Genomic DNA, 21,708 nt, shown 5'->3' with positions numbered 1-21,708 from the left:
CTGTACTAACAATGTGGTTGGATGAGCGTCAGAAAAGGAGCTTAGGTCTTGACCCTGGTGTTTGCCTGAGTGAACCTGAACAAGTCCCTTACTTCATTGGTGTTGAATGTAAAATAGGGACAATAATGTGCTCAGCACCTTGGGGTTGCCATTCGAGTTCAAGGGGGAAGTGCATTCATTCATTCATTCTCAAGTCAGCACCCAGTTTGGTTTTGGCTGCAGGAGTAGAACCCAGTGATTCATCTCTTACATACAACACCCCCGCGCTCATCCCAACAAGTGACCTCCTCGATGCCCATCCCCCATTGTCCCCACCCCCATCAACCTTCAGTTTGTTCTCTGTATGTAAGAGTCTCTTACGGTTTGCCTCCAAAAGGGGAAATAAATTTGAAAGCTTTCAGTAAATTGTAAAGTGCTATAGAAGCGTGAGACATTTACAGTATCATTTTCACTTGAAGTCTGGACTCAGATACGCGGTCTGTGGCCTCATTTCAGCTCCTGGTTCAGCCACCGCCAGCCACACAAAGTGCCTGCATGCGAATGAAACCAGCACGGAAAGTCCTGTTTCCCAAAACAAAACACAAGGTGGGGCGGGGGGAAGAGGTGAATTAAAAGGTACTTATCGAAGCCAGTATTTTGTTTGGCTCCGTGGCTTAGCTGGTTAAAGCGCCTGTCTTGTAAACAGGAGATCCTGGGTTCGAATCCCAGCGGGGCCTGCCCCCAGCCTTTTAGCTGGGGAGGGGGCGCGCGGCGCTGGGGGCCACCTCCTGAGGTTGAGTCCACCCTTAAGAACAAGAAAGACCTACCACCATTTCTGAGGATTTTCTGGAACAAAGGTTTTTCTGACTCGGGCAGAGATTCGATAAACCGGGAACCGGTGATTGACGATTAAAAGCGGGGCGTCTTCGGGGCTATGCTGGCGCATCCGCTTGGACAAAAGAGCGCCCTGACCATCCTGCAGAGGTCGTGAGGACGCGGCTCCTCCCCCCGGGGCCGCCGCACGCACGCGGTTTGGCTGCCTTGTGCGCATGAGCCGGTCTCTCGGCCGCGTTTGTGGAATGAACACACGAGGCTTGCAAGAGTGAGGAATGGAGTCTCAGGGCGTCCTCCCCTATTTCCTACCCGGTCCGAGGAAAGTCTCTCCCCTCTACCGCCCCTCCCTTCCCCCCCTTGTCTCCTGGTGTCCTTCCCCCGCTCTGCCCACACCCCTCCCCCAGCCCGCCTACTGTCCTCCTAGTGTCCTTCCCCCACCCACAACTCCACCCACGCCCCTCGCCTAATCCTCTGCCCTGGGATGGAGGCCTTTAGTCTCGGCCTGGGTCCCCCAGGGGGCCGGGAGCGGGGGTGAGGGGAGAGCATGAGAGCGCGAGGTCGGGGGGGGGGGGGGGGGTACCCGCACCCCTCCTCCCAAAAGTCGCAAGAACAATATTGTAGTAACAACATGTTTCGGTTTTTAATCTCCCAATGTAAGGGTGAATGAAAAGCAGCAAATCAGAATACTTACTCCAGTATGATTTTATTTCTGTGCGTTTAGACACACAAAACTATTGTGTGTGGGTGCGCGTGTATTTAGTCAAGCAGAAAACATGAGCGAAAAGAAGGGCAACCATTACGGGGTACTGGCTACTTCTGCAGAATGAGACGGGGCCGCGTCCTCATTTCCCGTTTCTTCCACAGACTTCCACTGCAGCGTGAGGGTCTCCGCGGCAGTATAAGGAGGGGTTCCTGGTACAGTGTTTCCCGTAGAAACCCCAAGGCTTTTTCAACATTTACTTACTTACTTACTTAACTTACCAGAAGACCGAGTTTTTGGCCTGTAAGGAAGTATCTCCTCTCAAGTACGAGAAGATTGGACACCTGTTGACAAAAGACTCAGTGACTGTCCTTAACTTGCTCCGGTCACTGACAGCTTTGGGACAGAGGAGCCCAGTCGTCGACTGGGAAGGTGGGATTGTCCGCTCCCAATCGGCAGGTCTCACCCATGGCCAGCTTGAAGGAAGGACACACTGGGGACAACGTGAATTTCGAACGTATTGCATTCCATCTTGCCACTGCCTGTCACTACTGATGCCAACTGACAAAAATATTTTAAACCTAAAGATACACTCTTTTTAGAAATAAGTTTGTTGATAGTTATGGTGTGAGCCCGTATACAGACATAACTTCAACTGGTCTGAAAACGGGGTGTGCGTGAATATAGGCACACTTCTGCTGAACCTGGAATGGACGTGGTCACTGAAAAATATACGTGTCGATGGCACGTTCCCTTCTCTCTATGAACTGACGATACTCCACATGCTCTGAGTTCAATGAACTGGGCAGCCGATATAATACTTTTGGGTTAATTAAGAAAATATGGAGCATCAATTTTTCCAGCATCCGCCTGCCCCCGGCATTGATTTTGAGCACCATGCGTGGACTAGAAGAAGGAGGAGTAATACTTGGGTGTTACCAACTGGCTGTCTAGGTAGCATCCAAGCTGGTGTGATGTCAAAGGCACCGTATTGGTCTCTGAAGCTGTGGCCTGATCTTGGAGGAAGCAGTCTGAGGAAAAGATGTCAGATAAACCACAAGTGCCTAAGAACAAAACTTGTGATAGCTTTATCTACGTCATCAATGAGAGTATCCATACTTATATATTAAAAGATAGAGGGATACCTGGGTGGCTCCATCGGTTGAGCGTCTGAACTTCAGCTCAGGTCATGAACTCATAGTTCGTTGGTTTGAGCCCCACCTCAGGCTCTGTGCTGACAGCTCAGAGCCTGGAACCTGCTTTCGGACTCTGTGTCTCCCTCTCTCTCTGCCCCTCCCCCACCCATGCTCTGTCTCTCTCTCTCTCCTTCAAAAATAAACATTAAAGTGATGTGTGATATATCTTAATTTCTATGTATTTTATTATATATGAATAAGATAATTTTAAACAGTAATAGATAGTGACATGTAGGCTTTAAATGTTACCCTTTAAAATATTATTAATCTTATCAAGCATATTTTAAGACTGAGTTTTTACTACTTTGATTTTAACACCAATTTGAATGTTATGAAGAACAAGTGATTTGCATATTGACAAGAGTATGTCAGGAAAAAAATGTGCTGAAGAAGTACTCTTTTTAAAATTAAGACTATTTTTCATGGGGTCCCTGGGTGGCTCAATCGGTTGGTCGCCTGACCTTGGCTCAGGTCATGATCTTGCGGTCCGTGAGTTCGGGCTCCGCGTCAGGCTCTGTGCTGACATGCTCAGAGCCTGGAGACTGCTTCGGATTCTGTGTCTTTCTCTCTCTCTGCCCCTCTCTTGCCAGTTCTCTGTCTCTCAAAGATGAATAAAAACATTTTTTACAGGGGCGCCTGGGTGGCTCAGTCGGTTAAGCGGCTGACTTCGGCTCAGGTCACAATCTCGCGGTCTGTGAGTTTGAGACCCGCGTTGGGCTCTGTGCTGACAGCTCAGAGCCTGGGGCCTGTTTCGGATTCTGTGTCTCCCTCTCTCTGACCCTCCCCCGTTCATGCTCTGTCTCTCTCTGTCTCAAAAATAAATAAACATTAAAAAAAACACATTTTTTACAAAATTAAAATTGAGACTATTTTTTTTTACAACCATTTCAAGTTCACAGGAAAATTGAAGGCAGGTACAGAGATTTCCCATAAGATGCAAAGCCTCCCCACCTGGGTGATACATTTGTTATTACTCAAAGTTCATCATTTACATTGCAATTCACTCTTGTACATTCTATGGGATTGGACGAATATGACATGTGTCCATCATTATGGTGTCCTACAGAATAATTGCACTGTCCTAAAAATTCCTGGTCCTTCCCCTATCCATCCCTCCACTCTACCGTGAAACCATGGCAGCCACTGAACTCTTTCCTGCCTCCATAGTTTTTGCCTCTTACAGAGTGTCGTGTCATCGGAATCATACAGTACACAGACTTTCTATTTTTATTTATTTTTGAGAGAGAGACAGAATGCGAGTGGGTTTGGGTTGGGGCAGAGAGAGAGGGAGACACATAGCATAGGGACACATAGGGACACAGAGGGAGAATCTCAAGCAGGCTCCAGACCCTGAGATATCAGCACAGAGCCCGCCGCGGGGCTCGAACTCGTGAGCCATGAGATCATGGCCTGAGCCGAAGTCCGCCACTCAACCGACTGAGCCGCCCAGGGGCCCCAGCGCACAGACTTTTAAGATGGACTTCTTTCACTTAGTAACGGCACTTAAGGTTTTTTGATGTCTTTTCACGGCTTGATAGATCATTCCTTTTTATCTCTGAATAATACTCCATTGTCTGGATGAACCACAGTTAATTTTTCCAATCACCTACTGAAGGACATCTTGATTGCTTCCAAGTTTGGGAAATTATGAGTCAAGTTGCTATCAACACCTGTCTGCAGCTTTTTGTGTGCACATAAGTTTTCAACTCCTTTGGGTAAATAACAATGAGTGTGATTGCTAGATCATGCGGTGAGAGTATGTTTACTCTGGTCAGAATCCAACAAACTGTCTTCTGAAGTGGCTGTGCCATCTTGCATTCCCACCAGGGATGAATGAGCGTTCTTGCAGCTCCACATCCACACCAGCATCCGGTGTTGTCAGTGTCCTGGATTTGGATCTGCTAATTGGTATATAGTAGTAGCTCGTTGCCGCCTTAATTTGCGTTCACACAATGATGTATTATGTGGAGCATCTTTTCTATGCTAATTTTCCACTGAATATCTCCTTAGTGAGGTGTCTTTTCTTTCATTTATTTTTTATTAATTTTTAAAAGGTTTTAATGTTTATGTATTTTTGAGAGAGAGAGAGAGAGAGAGAGAGAGAGAGAGAGACAGCGTGAGCAGGGGAGGGACAGAAAGAGAGGGAGGCACAGAATCTGAAGCAGGCTCCAGGCTCTAAGTGTCAGCACGGAGCCCCACGTGGGGCTCAAACCCACGAACCAAGACTGACTGAGCCACCAAGGCCGCCCCTCTTTGATCGATTTTTAAACAGCTTTTCTTTTGTTTTTGAGTTTTAAGGGCCCTTTGTATATTTTGAGTATCAGTTCTTTATCAGATATGTATTTTTAAAATTTTTTCCACTCTATAACTTGTCTTCTCATTCTCTCAACATTGTTTTTGCAAAGCGAAAGATTTTAATTTTAATAAAATCCAGCTTATCAATTATTTCTTTTGTGGATCATGCATTTGGTGTCATATCTAAAAAGTTACTGCCAGGGGCGCCTGGGTGGCGCAGTCGGTTAAGCGTCCGACTTCAGCCAGGTCACGATCTCGCGGTCCGTGAGTTCGAGCCCCGCGTCGGGCTCTGGGCTGACGGCTCAGAGCCTGGAGCCTGTTTCCGATTCTGTGTCTCCCTCTCTCTCTGCCCCTCCCCCGTTCATGCTCTGTCTCTCTCTGTCCCAAAAATAAATAAACGTTGAAAAAAAAAAAATTTAAAAAAAATAAAAAGTTACTGCCAGACCTAAGGTCATCCGTTATCTTCTAGGGGGGTTGTAGTTTTGCATTTTACATTTGGGTCTGTGATTCATTTGGGGTCATTTTTGTTAAGGGTGTGAAGTCTGTGTCTAGATCACATTTCATGTGGATGTCCAGTTGCTCTAACATCATCTGTCTTTGCTCCATTGAATTGCATTCGCTCCTCTGCCACAAATCAGTTGACTTTATTTGTGCGTGTCTATTTCTAGACTCCGTTCTGTTCCATTGGTCTGTCTGTCTATCCTGATGCCGGCAGCATGCCATCTGGATGACTGTGGCTTTGCAGAAAGTTTGAGGTCAGCAGCGTCAGCCCTCTCTTTCCTCTTCTCCAACACTGTGTTGGCTATTCTGGGTCTTTTGCCTCTGCATATAAACTTTAGAATCGTTTTATCAACATCCACAGAATAACTTGCTGGGATTTTGACTGAGGTTGCACTGAATCTATAGATGAAGTTGGGAAGATCTGGCATCTTGACAATATTGACTGTTCCTGTCCATGAACATGAACTATTTCCCCATTTAACCAACTTGCCTTTGATTTCATTCATTAGAGTGTTGCAATTATCCTTGTATAGGTCTGTACATATTTATATTTCTTTTTTGGGTGCTAAAAATGTTGTGTTTTTAGTTTCAGTTTCCACTTTCATTGCTGGCATATAGGAGAGCGATTTACTTTCGTAAATTAATCTTGTATCTTTGACCTTACTAGCATCACTTATTCATTCCAGAGGGTTTTCCTCTTTTTTTTTTGTTTGTGAATTCTTCTGCATTTTCTACGCAATCTGAGAACAAAGACAGCTTTATTTCTCCTTCCCAATCTGTATACCTTTTATTTGCTTTACTTGTCTTATTGCATTAGCAAGGACTTCTAATACAATGTTGAGAAGGAGTAGTGAGGACATCCCTGCCTTGTACCTGATCTTCATGGCGAAGCTTCCTCTTTCTTACCACAAGTGTGATGTTATCTGTAGGTTTCTTGGATATATTCCTTATAAGGGTGAGAAAGTTCCCCTCTATTCATAGTCTACTGAGAATGGGTGTTGTATTTTGTCAAAGGCTTCCCTCTTTTTCTGCCCTTTGTGGTTTTAATTGAGCATTTTATTTTTTTTTAATTTTTTTTTCAACGTTTATTTATTTTTGGGACAGAGAGAGACAGAGCATGAACGGGGGAGGGGCAGAGAGAGAGGGAGACACAGAATCGGAAACAGGCTCCAGGCTCTGAGCCATCAGCCCAGAGCCTGATGCGGGGCTCGAACTCACAGACCGCGAGATCGTGACCTGGCTGAAGTCGGACGCTTAACCGACTGCGCCACCCAGGCGCCCCTTAATTGAGCATTTTATATGATTCCACTTTCTCTCCTTTCTTAGCGTATTGACTATGCTTCTTTTTGTTTACAAACTTGTTTTTAGTGGTTGCCCCAGAGTTTGCAATATATATTTACAGCTATGTCCATTTTCAAATGATGCAATACCTGTCATGGGTAACGTGAGTACCTTATAATAACAAAATATTCCTGGTACCCTCCTCATGTCCCTTGTATCATTCCTGCCATTCACTTATCAATAAGCAAACATAAGCATATATATATACATGAGATATATAAAGGAGCATACATAACTGAATACATTGTTGCTATTGTTATTTTGAACCAAACAGTTGTTTGTTAGATTAAGAATAAGAAAAACAAAAGTTTTTATTTTACCCTGACGTGTTCCTTCTTGAATGCGCTCCCTTTTCTAGTGTAGATCTGAGTTTCTGACCTATATTGTTATTCTTCTTCTCTTTAAAAAAAACTCCTTTAACAATTCTTGCAAAACAGGTCTACTGGCCACAAATTTGTTTAATTTTTGTTTATCTGAGAATGTCTTCATTTCCCCTTCACTTTTGAAGAATAAGTTTGTAGATTACAGAATTCTAGTTTGGTGAGGTTTTTTTCTCTCAGCATGTTAAGCATTTCTTGTTTGTATAGTTTCTGAGGAGAAATCGGATATAATTCTTATCTTTGTTCCTCTGTCGATAAGATGCATTTTCCTCTGACTTCTTTCAGAATTTTTTCTTATTTTCCCTTCCTTCCTTCCTTCCTTCCTTCCTTCCTTCCTTCCTTCCTTCTGTAGTTTTAAGATGATATGTGTAGAAGGATGCCTAGGTGGCTCAGTCGGTTGAGCCTTGACTTCAGCTCAGGCCATGATTTTATGGTCCGTGAGTTTGAGCCCAGTGTGAGGCTCTGTGCTAACACCTCAGAACCTGGAGCCTGCTTCGGATTCTTTGTCCCCTCTTTCTCTTATGCTGTCTCTCTCTCTCTCTCTCAAAAATAAACATTACAATTTTGTTTAAAAAAGATAAGATGTGTAGGTATAGTGTTTTTTTTCTGCTGTTGTTGTTTATTTTGGTTTGATTTTAGGTGGTGGGGTTTTTGTCTGCTTGTTTGGGGTTTTTTGGTGTTTCCTTGTTTTTTGTGGGTTTGGGGGTTTGGTTTTTTTGGTTTGTTTTGGGGGAGGGCATTTTTTATGCTTGGTGCTTTCTGGATCTGTGATTTGGTGTCTGAAATTAATTTGGGAGGAATTCTCAGTCATTGTTATATCAAAAATGTCTCCCATTACTTTCTCTCTTTCTCCTTTCCTGTATTTCCATCATGCATATGTTACACCATTTGTAGTCGTGCCTCGGTGCTTGGAGGTTCTGGTCTGGTTTTTGTTTGTTTAGTCATTGTTCTGTTTGCTCTTTGGTATGAAGGAGAAAAAGACGTTAACATTTCTCTCTCCTCAACCTTGACCACAATTGCCACAAGTTCTTTCTGAAAGACTTTTAGCAATTTCACTAAAATGCTCATCTACTTAACTATGTTACTTGTGCTAAGAATTCTGTGCCACCAAGCCAATTACCTCAAACTGAATTCCCTTCGGTCTTTCTGAACGACCAATTTTTATCTGAGAAAGTAATTGCTTTAATTACACAAAGTGCACAAGAATATTGGCAGCGGTAGATTGAAACTGATGTCCTCAAAGAGACTGGAGCGTAACCCGGAACGTGGGGTCCTTTCGCCCTCTACCGTGTCGGAGACGTGCACGCAAGAAGTAGTTTTACTTCTAAAAGATGCAAGAATGTATTTTGTAAGAACGCAGAGTTGACAACCTAATCCTCACATCCCCCACTATCAATACTGGTCAGGGGCTTCAATTCTTTCAAACTGGGGCAATTAATTGAAATACGCATTTGGATTGTCCGCTCAATTCCTACCCATGCAAGGTCACTTCCCCATCCTTCCAAATCAACCGCCGCCTAAGCAGCCTTCTCAGCTCTTACTATGGGCCAGCTGCCAGGTCAGACTGCTGCTGTGAGCTCTGTTACCTGTGCTGTGTGCTCTGAGACACCGGCACGGCAGGGACTGGGCCCTCAGAGGAACAATCACTGTAGTGAGAGGATCCATCCTCGAGGGAGTGAGTAGAAATTCCAGTGCCCTCAGCGACACTGGCATTCCCACGGTGTGGAAATCAAGTCCCGGGTTTAACAGTTGCTTTGCGGGGCTGTGGAAGGTTGTCGCTCGTCTACCTTTTTGTCTAGTTTGTCCTGTTTCATCCTTGTCCCTTTTCAACTTGTCCATTGCTCCTTTATGTAATTACAGAAGGATGCAAATCACACGTGCTGCTTGCAGCAGTATTTGTAGTGAAGCTCAACATTCCTGGAGTGACCCAGCAAGCCCACTCCCAAGTACATACCTGTCCTGCCGTCATTCAGCTGAAAGCAAGTGGTCTCCCCCACCCCCTGCATTTGGTTTAAATCACAAGACTGATGATGCTATGCGTGCACCAGGAAGCTATGAAAATGTTTACTCACATTATGAGGCTTTCTGGGGAGAGCAGACAAGGCTCCCAGGCAGGTCCAAAAATGGTTTGAGAGAGCAGGAGGGGTGGAGCTGGGCAAAGGTTCCCGAGTGGGAGCCGGGGCTAGTGTGGTTTGACCTTCCCACTGGAGCCAAGAGAGGGAGCTTCTGCACTTTCTTATGAGCTGGTTTAGATGTGAGGGAGTGATGGGTCTTGAAAGCGATCAGCAAACTTCAGCAACAGTCAAACTCCTAGCTACAATACCCAAGAGGAATTTGTGCACAGGTCCACCCACAAAACACCTTTACAAGAGTGTCCTTAATAGCCCTGTTCATGAGATCCCCAAACTGGAAACAACCCAAACGTCCATCATGAACAGAACGGACCAATAAATTGTGACATATTCATGCAATTCAACAAAAAAGAACATTGTTAACTGCAACAACAGGAGAAGCCAGGCATAAAAGAGCACATCCTGTATAATTCTACTTACATAAGTGATTAAAATGTGCAATACTGAAAAGTGATGTCAGAAGTTAAGAGAGTGGTGACCCTTATGAAGAGAGTGGTTACGAGGTGCATGAGGAGAGCTTCTGGTGAGGTTCTATTTCTTGACATAGCCCAAGGGACAAAATTGAGTTCTGGGTTTCAATTGATGGAAATAGTGGCAATAAATTGGAACAAAAGATCTGGGTGAAGATTCAGAGATATGTTCTCTTTGTAAACATTCAGTGATCTGTATACATGTATGTTGTGATTTTTTTGGATTAAGCAATTTACTTAGCTCACAATAATATTAAGAATCAGATAATCCGACTTCAGTGTCTATGCTCTTAATTGGTACACTACTCTGGTAACATGAATATAAAAAACATATTACATGTAATTTACCACTTTTTAAAATTATTTATCAATTTTTTAAATTTACATCCAAGTTTGTTAACATATAGTGCAACAATGATTGCAGGAGTAGATTCCTTAGTGCCCCTTCCCCATTTAGCCCCTCCCCCCTCCCACAACCCCTCCCGGAACCCTCAGTTTGTTCTCCATATTTAGGAGTCTCTTCTGTTTTGTCCCCCTCCCTGTTTTATATTATTTTTGTTTCCTTTCCCTTATGTTCATCTGTTTTGTCTCTTAAAGTCCTCATATGAGTGAGGTCATATGATTTTTGTCTTTCTCTGGCTGACTAATTTCGCTTAGCATAATACCCTCCAGTTCCATCCACCTAGTTGCAAATGGCAAGATTTTATTCTTTTCTATTGCCGAGTAATACTCCATTGTATATATATACCACATCTAGTTTATCCATTCATCCATCGATGGACCTTTGGACTCTTTCCATACTTTGGCTATGTTGATAGTGCTGCTATAAACATGGGGGTTCATGTGTCCCTTCGAAACAGCACACCTGTATCCCTTGGATAAATCCCTAGTAGTGCAATTGCTGGGTCATAGGGTAGTTCTATTTTTAGTTTTTTGAGGAACCTCCATACTGTTTTCCAGAGTGGCTGCCCCAGTTTGCATTCCCACCAGCAGTGCAAAAGGATTCCTCTCTCTCCGCATCCTCGCCAACATCTGTCGTTGCCTGAGTTGTTAATGTTAGCCAGTCTGACAGGTGTGAGGTGCTATCTCATTGTGGTTTTGATTTGTAGTTCCCTGATGATGAGTGATGTTGAGCATTTTTTCATGTGTCGGTTGGCCATCTGGATGTCTTCTTTGGAGAAGTGTCTATTCATGTCTTTTGCCCATTTCTTCACTGGATTATTTGTTTTTTGGGTGTTGAGTTTGATAGGTTCTTTATAGATTTTGGATACTAACCCTTTCTCTGATATGTCATTTGCAAATATCTTCTCCCATTCTGTCGGTTGCCTTTTAGCTTTGCTGATTGTTTCCTTCGCTGTGCAGAAGCTTTTTATTTTGATGAGGTCCCAATAGTTCATTTTTGCTTTTGTTTCCCTTGCCTCTGGAGACATGTTGAGTGAGAAGTGGCTGCAGCCAGGATCAAAGAGGTTTTTACATGTATGTTTGAGCACTTTCCCACATGCTTTTTATACTTCAATTAAAAAAGAAAAGCCACTAATTAAGAAAGAATATTTCCATTTTATCTCTCTCTCTCACTCTGAAATAACCAGTATAATAATACTTGTGATAATCATTCTCTTGCTTTTATATACTACTACACATGTATCCATAAAAAAATAGATTATTTAGTATGTTTAGTTTGTAGTTTCTATACATGAAACCATGCTATATTTGTTTTTGGGTATTTCCTTATTACTGAAATATTATCATGTGACTATCTTGTTTTGTGTGGTATCTAGATTTTTCTTTGTTGCATGCAATTGCTTTTGTAAATTTTTATAGCTATCAGGAAAATGTGTTAAAATTCTTTTGCTAGTTATAATAGTTTATTTTTGTTTGTTTAGTTGATCTTTTACACAAGCACACAATCTGTTAAAAAAAGGGGAGGGGAGAGACTTTGTTTCTTCCTTTCTAGTCATTACACCTTTTTAATTTACATGCTTTTTCTGTTTGTACTAAGGTGCACATAACTTTTTTCTTTTAATTTCTGGATGTGCTGAATCATAAAAACTTTTTTTAATGCTAGATTGACTTTCAATTTTTGGTATAAGCCCACGCTTGTCACAATTTTTAAGCACTGTTGGATCTAGTTTGCTTTTTTTTTTTTTTTTCTTTAAGGGATATTTGCCTTTACATCCATGAATGAGATTCGGCGATGATTTTCCTTTCTCACCTGTCTCGGCCTGGCTTTGACATCAGGATGAAGTCGGTCATATAAAATGAGATGGAAAGCTTCCCTCTGTGACTATGTAAGTGTTTGTGTCCAGTTGAAATTACTCTCCTTGGAATATTTTGTAGAACCTACAGATGAAAATATCTGGGTTTGGGGTTTTCTCTGTGGGGAAAAATGGACTATTTATTCAGTTTGTTGAATGATTTGGGGCTATTCCGCTGTGTGGCTCCAAACAGGACGGACGTTTCTCGGCCGTGCAGGGTGTCTGGGACCTTCTGGGGCCTCGTACAAAGGTCGGGGAGGCTCTGGCGTCTCCATCCTGCACGGCTTCCAGGAGAGCAGACCGAGGAGGCCCTGGATCCCGCCCTACCTGAGGCTGTCCCAGCGGGGTTGGGGCTGAGCTGAGCCGTCGCAGGAGGGGCTCTCTGTCCCACGCCTGGTGATTTTCCTTTACTCCCAGGGCGTCTCCGTTCTGACCTCTCAAGGTGACCTGGGAGCCTGTGGCCCTGGTCACAGAGGGACTTTCAGTCCTTTTCTCCCGTCTTTACAGTTGGAAGCAGCTGGCTGAGCTGCACGAGGGAGGTGCGGGATCCGGGTGAAGGCAGAGGCGAGGAGGGAGTCACAGCTTGTCAGCAGGTGGATTATGTAGCGTTTGTGAATGTCAACCGCGCTGCCTCCGAACCGGGGTTGACCGAGAGGGCGCCATCACTTTAGAGAGCAACGCACGGACAAGCCAGAGTCTAGGTTCGCAACACTTGTTGTAGCTTTTGCGACAAAGAGGCCGTGGGACCACGTGGCCTAATGGATAAGGCGTCTGACTTCGGATCAGAAGATTGAGGGTTCGAATCCCTTCGTGGTTGCTGTTCCCTTTTTCACTCTCACATCTCTGTCCGACCCTCCAGTCGCTGGAAGGACGTGCGACAGTGCGTCTCAGGTGCACAGTTGGGCGGGGAAGCGCGCGAGCGGCCCCCCCCTCCCCCACCGTGCCGGGCAGGTGCACGGGGGCGGGGAAGCGCAGCGGGGCTCGGAGGCTGAGGAGCTCTGCTCTCCCGACCCTGTAGCACGGGTCCCTGTAGGTCACTTAGGTCCGTGACGACCGTCCTCCCCCTTCCCTTCCCGGTGGCGGGCGGCCGCGCTCAGTGACTCAAGAGCAGACGCACAGAAAACCCGTTATCTTGCGCGACTTGTCTCTTAAGTCAGTTTAAATGTTGCCTCTTCCGAAAGGAGGACCCCTCACACCTTAGATCCGAGGTGGCGACTCCCGCTGAGTCGGACTGACGCCCCCCTCCCCCCATGGCCGCTGGACCACCTGCAGATCTGCGCACCTGGGCTCGGCAGGTGCACCTGTCCCCGTGCCCTGGACCCAGCGCGGAGACCCCCGGCCTGCAGGGGAGGGGAGCCCAGCGAACCGGGACCAACAGGGAGCAGCTACCGCGGAAGCGAAAAGAGTCTGGGCAAATACACCTGAGTGTTTAGACGAAGCGGACGAAATGTTAGAACCGCATGACGTGTCAAGGGAGGTTCGAGAAGGAATATCAAATGTGAGTATTCTTAAACGATGAAATATTTTGAATTAGTTGTCAAAAGTCCTACCTAGAAAATCCCGTGTCCCGAGGCTTACCGAGGACCGCTTTAAACTATTCAAAGAAGAAATCAATCTGACCAGACATAGCTCTTCTGAGGCAGAGCAGGGCCTGGGCCCCGGTCGCCTCGACCCTCCCCACACGGTCCCCGTCGGGGAAGAGAACTGCCCGCCTCCAGCACACCCTGCAGGAACGCGGACGCGGGTGTGGCCACAGGCTGGCCGACCCCGGACCAAAGCCGTCTGCACCCGGAGGGGCCCCAGCGCCGACCTCCCCCCTCTCCTCTCATTGTAACAGTAAATGTCACACCCCGGGTGGAGATCACAGCCAGGGCCCCCGCCTCCGCGCGCGCGCGCGCTCGCTCTTCACCCCTCTCCCGCCCACCTGTCCTGGGGTGAGCCCACAGTCCGTCCCGCCGCCTCCGGGATGGGGGGCAGCAGCCCCAACTCAGCCGAGCCCGACGCTCCTGGTGGGCCGCGCGGGTCAGCTCCTGCTGCGGGGCGAGCCCAGGGCCCGGGGAGGGGACACTTCCACAGTGTAGGGAAGGAGACCCACAATTACGTTTGCAGAAAGCCATAATGAGATTGTCTTCCAGGTAATGTACATTTTATTTTATTTAGTTAATGTACATCTTAAATGGCTTTATAAGGTATAGTTTGCTTAGAATCAACTGCATATATTTAAACATATGTATGAGTTTGACATAGGTATAGCTCAAGAAGCCATCACTACAATAAAGGTAATGAACACAGGCCACACCCCCAAGTGTCCATCAGTGCCCTTTTGTAACCTCTGTCCCCTCCCACACCCACTGCTTCCTGTCAGTATGTTTGTAGTTTTATGAAACATTATAACTTGTAGTTTATACAAGTTATACATTATAACTTGCAGTTATCCAGAATTTATGTAAATGAAATCCTCCAATATGGGCTGTCTTTACTCTTTCACTCACATCATTATTTTGAGACTCATCCATGATGCTTGTATCAATAATTCACTTCTTTTTATTGCTGGATAGTATTCTGTTCTATGGACATACCACATCTGCCTGTTGGTGAATATCTCCAGCTACGAATAAAGCTGCTATGAACAGTTGTACGTAAGCCTTTGTGTGGATATAGTCTTTCAGTTTTCCTGAATAAATACCTAGCAGTCGAGTGGCTGGGCCATACGGTAGGTCCATATTTAACGTTTTAAAAGGAAACTGCCCAACCAAGGCTGGTATTACCTTCATACCTAACCTGATGGGGACATTATGAGAAAGGAAGACCATCAGTCAGTCTCCCTCTTGAACATAGATACAAATTATAATGAAAGTTAAGGAACTGAACACAGTCATGTTTAAAATTGTAAGTGATTTTGGTCTTAAGTTTATACCAAGATTACAAGGTTAGTTTATCATTAAAAATTAAATCATTCCTGGGAATGCAAACTGGTGCAGCCACTCTGGAAAACAGTATGGAGGTTCCTCAAAAAACTAAAAATAGAACTACCCTACGACCCAGCAATTGCACTACTAGGGATTTATCCAAGGGATACAGGTGTGCTGTTTCGAAGGGACACATGAACCCCCATGTTTACAATAGCTCTATCAACAATAGCCAAAGTATGGAAAGAGCCCAAGTGTCCATCGATGGATAAATGGGTAAAGAAGATGTGGTATATATATACAATGGAGTATTACTCGGCAATCAAAAAGAATGAAATCTTGCCATTTGCGACTACGTGGATGGAACTGGAGGGTATTATGCTAAGTGAAATTAGTCAGAGAAAGACAAATATCATATGACTTCACTCATTTGAGGACTTCAAGACAAAACAGATGAACATAAGGGAAGGAAAACAAAAATAATATAAAAACAGGGAGGGGGACAAAACAGAAGAGACTCCTAAATATGGAGAACAAACTGAGGGTTGCTGGAGGGGTTGTGGGAGGGGGGATGGGCTAAATGCGTACGGAGCACTAAGGAATCTACTCTTGAAATCATTGTTTCACTATATGCTAACTAATTTGGATGTAAATTTTAAAAATCAGTCAATCAATCATTCCAATTTGCACATTAAGAATGAAATAACCCCCCTCCCCCCCAAAAAGAATGAAATAAACCCTGCGATCACCTCAATAGAGACAAAAAAAAGTACTTGATAAAATTCAGCATTCAGTCATGATCAAAACTCCAAGCAGCCTAGCAATAGAAGGTAACTTCTCTAACCTAGCATCTTTGAGAAAGTATAGTCAACATCACCTTAAATGTGAAATATCGAATGTATGTAGAATAATGAGAACATTCTGTTTGAGCTTGGTAACTAATCAAGGATACCAGCTATAATCATTTCTGTTGAAGATTATGGATTTCTGTGTGCCTCATTCATCGCCTTGGGCAGTCATGCCCACACAAGGAATACAAGGTTAAATGACTGGAAAGGAAGAAAGAAAAGTGTCATTATTCTCAGATGATGTGATGATGTATGAAGGTAAGTTGTTAGATTATATAGATCTATCACAATATAAAGGCTGGTAAGATCTAAGCGATGTTAATGTACCGGGCCTGAATACACAAAGAGATGGACTGTAAGCGTATGTTACACACGATGATAAAACAGCGGGTTGGAGAATACAGCCTTGCTCCCCTCACTTACAATAAGCCCTTTCCTTTTTACTCCACACCAGCCTGCGAATCCAATAGACAACTTTTATTGATTACAGTTTTCATTGTTTATTTTTTACCAGTTGGTGAAGGCTGCATTTAGGGGCTCTGAGAGAGTGATACAAGGCAAACCGGGAGCAGCTGACGTGGCTGAAACCCTCCTGCTCCGTGTGCCTGCTGGACCCAGTCCCTCCTGTCCCCCTGTCTCCTCTGGGCGCTTTCTGGAGCTGAAGTCCAGGTACAGCTGATTCTGGGCCCAGCTGGGGCTGGTGGGTCGGGAGGCTTTGAAGGCTTTTTCTGAAGACAGAAACCATTTCTCTCCCTAGAATTCTGAGCTCTTCTTGGGGCTTCTAATCTGAGAATAATCAGGCAAGGACAGCAAATTGGGCCTCAAAAACCCCAGAGCCCCTCAGAACAGTCATGCAGAGACCTCCCTCTGCCATTGCCCACAGACGCTCCGGCCTTCAGTCCCACACCACTGCATGATAATTCCTGCCTCACGAGATGAAACATTAATCTGTTGTTCCAAAGTACGCCCTGGGTTGTTTTAGACCAGTCTGGGAACACACAGGAGGGGACTTGACTGTCAGGGAAGGGGAAGTTCATATACTCACAGATCCCCGGAAACAGAAGCCGTGGCCTGTCACAAAGGGGAGAGGGGAAGCACAGGTCAGTCAAGAGGCAGAGAAGGGGGAGGGGGATGTGGGCTAGAGACTTTACTGTGGTCTCTGTGGGAAGGAGTGTGTGAGACAGGGAGACAGGCTTAAGCACGGGCAGTTTGGATAAGGTTGGGGGCTGTCACTGGCCATCTGGTGTCTGGCCCTGGGGTGACGAGGGCACGATAGTGGGCCAGAGCATAAGGGCTCGATTAAGGCAAACGTCTGGAGCCTGGATTCTGGACCGGTTGGTTTGCACGGAAAAGGCATGGGGCTGTTTCCTACCTCTGGGAATTGATTAGCCCGCAGGGACGAGGACAGTCTTTCTCTAGGGTTGCCGAGGTCCCAAGATGCCAAAGCATCAGGAAATACAGAGAATTAAAAATACGATTAACACACATATATAAAGCACTGAGCATGAGGCATGACATTTGGCCTGTCCACAATAACTTATATTTATCATTTACATTATGTATTTTAAGCTCAGAGGGGATAAAGTGATGTGGATGCCACATCATGTGGTTAATAGCAATGGAAGGAACCCAGTTTCTGTATTCCTGCTTTAGGGCTTTAACTATGTCATCCGGCCCCTCACCTGTTATTACAAGTTCCTAACCATCTATGACATTAACCTTTGCTCCCCTTGTAGAAATTATCTCTTGAGTGGTAAGGAAACTCTTTATGGGCCCGATTTCACTGTTCAGATCCAGTAGACTCTGCTTTCCCAGATCTCTGAAGCTCTGGTAAGCTTGTGAGTACCTTCGGAGCATGCCTCCTGCATGAGAAGAGCAAATAGTCCAGATCCTACAGAAAACATGGTAGGCTTACTTCAGAACTCCCAGCTGAAAGTATGACCTGTCCCTATTGCAACCAGGTTAAGAGTAAAAAAAATTGAGGCTGAAAGAGCTTTGCCTACTCACAGGGCCTTAGCTGCCCTGGGCCAGTAGACCACCACTGGAACACTCAGATCCTAGAGTTCTCAGCCTCTCATGACCCAGGTGTCCATTCTGGCTCACATCCTGGTGAAGACAGAGTCCATGGGGCCAGAAGGTGTTGTGGGAGTCTAGACTTGGAAGATAGGAAGGGGAGAAGGCAGAGAAGGGGGGAATAAGGAAAGATGGAAGAAGGGGGGTAAGAAGATGAGAGAAAGAAGCATGCAGGAAGAGAAGAACATCGACATTCACAAGCTGCCTTCCACGTGCCAGCCATCTTCAAATACATCACATTTAATCCTCACTAATCATCAGGGGGTTACTAGTGTGCCCATTAGATCAATATGGGAGTCAACACAGAGAGAAAATAAACAATATGTGTCAGTTGGTTTTCCTAAAAATCCCAAGTGTTCCAAAACCAATAATAATAATAATAATAATTAATAATAATAACATCTAATGATAAAGATTTTTGGAAGATGGGAAGAGAGTAATGCATGAAGGCAGAACACAGAGCTGGAGTCCAAGAGAAAGGGAGGGAAGAAAGGCGATGCGGGGAATTCAGGAGCACAGACCTCCGGGATCACGCGGCGTTCCGAAGCCAGCGTCACATAATTTCCCTGAGTGGGGCTTCTGGGTGGCTCTGTCTGTTAAGTATCTAACTTTTGATTTCAGCTCAGGTCATGATCCCACAGTCATGGGATTGAGCCCCCAAGTCAGGCTCTGCACTGAGTGTGGAGCCTGCTTAAGATTCTGTCTCCCTCTCCCTCTCTGCCCCTCCCCCACTCGCATGTGCGCACTCTCTCTCTAAGATAAAATTTCTAATGCCCCTGAGGTAGGGGTGATCTCATGTAGACCTCAGCCTCTTCGAGGAAGAAACCATTTGTTAACTAAACCAAGATTGGTGTATTTTAAATTCCACACACCCCTCCTGTTATTTGGGATAAAAATGAACAATTCAGTAGTCTCTGCCGTGAGAAGCTTGATGTCAAGGATGTCAACAAGCAGAAGTCCTGCCTTTGAAGCTCTGATCCTGCCGTGATGGCCCCACAGACTGGCTGTGGTGTGTGTGTGGACATGCTTGGTAAAAAGCTTCCAGCAGAAAGGAACCGGGGAGAGAGAAACCCACCGTAGCAGGAAAGTGGTACATTATTACCTTGGACTGAAGAAAACAATGCCATTTAATACCCATTTGCTTCGGTCTTCTCCAACAAGGAAAAATCGTATTATTTTTTAAAATATTAACTCATTTTATCATCACACAATCTTTTTTTTTAATTTCTTTAGTAATCTTTATGCCCAATGTGGGGTTCAAACAACCCCCAGATCCGGAGTCACATGTTGTACAAAGTGAGCCGGCTGGGAGTCCCAGAAAAATTATATTTAAAGTGGGAAAAGAAAAGGATTCAAGAGGAATATGAGGCTAAATTGTGAACGAATGCTAGGGAAACTTTTTTTACCTACTTGTAGTTTTTAAGGCTATACACCCACTGAAATAGTATCTCAGGATATTAAAAACACCATTAATCCGCTGTAATTCTGTAAGTATTATCTACAAGAAGTCCTAGAGGTATTGAAATATCCTGAATTTATAAAGAGGCTAAATGAAACTTTGAAGTCTAAAAGGCAACCTTAATGTAGAGATTCTGTGGCTTTGTACACTTATTTTTTTTTTAGCAGGACACGCTGTGAAGGCCTGTGGAGTGTGGTAATCACTGAGGAAAGGCTTAGGTTTACAAAGGACGACCCATAAGACAACGTAAGTCAAGCCCAAGTAGAATCCTAGCTCTGGGGTCTAGGCTCTCTGTGGACGTTTCTTGCTACATTTGAACTGATTTGGTGGAACATATAATAAGTGTCCTGATTACATTTGCATGTGATTTCTAACTATCAGTTGATCAGTTATGATCACAGATCAACTTGACATCCCCAATTGCTATTGACCAGAGGGTGCATTAAACTTGGGAGAAATCAATTGCCCAGCACAATATTGGGGATTAACAGCACCTCATAAAAACAAGGTTCATGCGTTTTAGTTGACCATAAGCTACACTTTTTTTAAGCTACACTTATTTTTTAAGTAATGCCAAAAATAAAAGCAACTTTGACAAATAATGCATTTCCAGAGTACTTAAGGAATTCCTACAAATAATAAACAAACCAGAAAAACCCAGAAAAAAAATGGGAAAACTATTGAGTAGTCACTTCCCCGCAAAGAAAGATGTCTGAAAGATCAGGAAACATATGAAAAGGTGACAAACTCGGGGCGCCTGGGTGGCGCAGTCGGTTAAGCATCCGACTTCAGCCAGGTCACGATCTCGCGGTCCGGGAGTTCGAGCCCCGCGTCAGGCTCTGGGCTGATGGCTCAGAGCCTGGAGCCTGTTTCCGATTCTGTGTCTCCCTCTCTCTCTGCCCCTCCCCTGTTCATGCTCTGTCTCTCTCTGTCCCAAAAATAAATAAACGTTGAAAAAAAAAATTAAAAAAAAAAAAAAGAAAAGGTGACAAACTTCAAGTCAGCAGAAAAGTGGAAATTAAAACTTCAATAAGATACTACTGAATGGAAGACATTTAAAAAGAGTGAAATATTAAGTGTTTGCAAGTATACAGAACAACTATGACTCTCCTATAATCGTGGACTGTGTCCCCCCAAATTCTTATGCTGAAGCCCTAACCCCCAATATGATGGTATTAGAAGGTGGTGCCCTTGGGATGTTGTTGAGATTATATCATGAAGGTGGAGCTGTCCCATGATGGGATGGGAGCCTTTATGAACAGAGGAAGAAACACCAGAGTTTCCTCGCCGCCGTGTGGGGACGTACCAAGAAGACAGACACCTGCCAGCTAAGAAGACAGCCCTGCCCACGCTGACATCCTGATCATGGACATCCCAGCCTCCAGAACTGCGAGGAATAAACATCTTAGTCAAGTTGATTAAGACACCTACCTTGTTAGGGTATGTTAGCACATGTAACAGAGGCATAGTCCTATAATCAGAGGGCTGGTACTAGAATTCTTTCTCTTGCACTGTTCTTCCTCAAATGTTATAATTAAAATCAGAGTATTCTAAGGTACTGGTGGCAAATAAATGTACGAAAATCAATTGTATCCGTATACACAATAGGCAATTGTAAAAAGAAATAAGATGCATTGATTGTCATAGGACAAATTGCATAAAATGTGTCATATTTAATAATAAATCCAACAAAATAAATAGTATTTAATCTAATGAACCTAAGGGAAATGATGTCTATGAGGTCCATTAGACCTCTATGGAAAAAGCTATGAAAATTTAGTGAGAGAGTTTAAGACCCAAATAAATAGAGATACATACCAAGTCTATGGAATGAAATAGCCAGTACTATAGAGATGTCACATCTCCCAAATTGATCCATAGATTCAAAGCAATTCCAAAATCCTAACTAATTTATATTTAGAAATTGATGAACTCAGTTCTAAAATGTATGTAGAAGTGTAAATGGGCAATTAACTAAGATACGAGTGAGATAAGGAACAAAATGAGAGGATTTATTCCACCTGATATTAAGACTCATTCAAAGTTTCAACAGTAATTAAAAGAAGCATGGCATTGGCCAGGATCAGTAAATAGAGAAATCAAAGATAACAACTTGTGCTCATGTGGACACCGGATAGAGGAAAGTGGATACTCTACAGATGGGGGGGGTGGAATGAATTTTAGATAAATAATTCTAGAAAAAATGAACACACATGGATTGACCTGTACTTCATCATATAGAAAAAAAAAACCTGTTTAAGACTTACACGTAAAAAACAAATATATACAGATTTTATAAAATTATAAAAAAGAATATATTTGTAAACTTGGGGTAG

General features: G+C 44.2%; 2 non-coding genes across 2 annotated transcripts; both read left to right on the top strand.

Annotated features, from left to right (window-relative positions):
• Nucleotides 1-642: 642 nt before the first annotated feature.
• Nucleotides 643-716, top strand: TRNAT-UGU (transfer RNA threonine (anticodon UGU)). Its single transcript has one exon. It is a non-coding gene; the product is annotated as a tRNA-Thr (tRNA).
• Nucleotides 717-12,827: 12,111 nt separating this feature from the next.
• TRNAR-UCG (transfer RNA arginine (anticodon UCG)) lies at nt 12,828-12,900 on the top strand. Its single transcript has one exon. It is a non-coding gene; the product is annotated as a tRNA-Arg (tRNA).
• The last annotated feature ends 8,808 nt before the right edge of the window (nt 12,901-21,708 follow it).

This window comes from Lynx rufus, unplaced genomic scaffold (genome assembly GCF_022079265.1).
Source record: "Lynx rufus isolate CCGP_SWC_20201006 ecotype Redwood Valley unplaced genomic scaffold, mLynRuf1.p SCAF_6, whole genome shotgun sequence".
NCBI lineage: Eukaryota > Metazoa > Chordata > Mammalia > Carnivora > Felidae > Lynx > Lynx rufus.
This window is presented reverse-complemented; position numbering and strand designations above follow the sequence as displayed.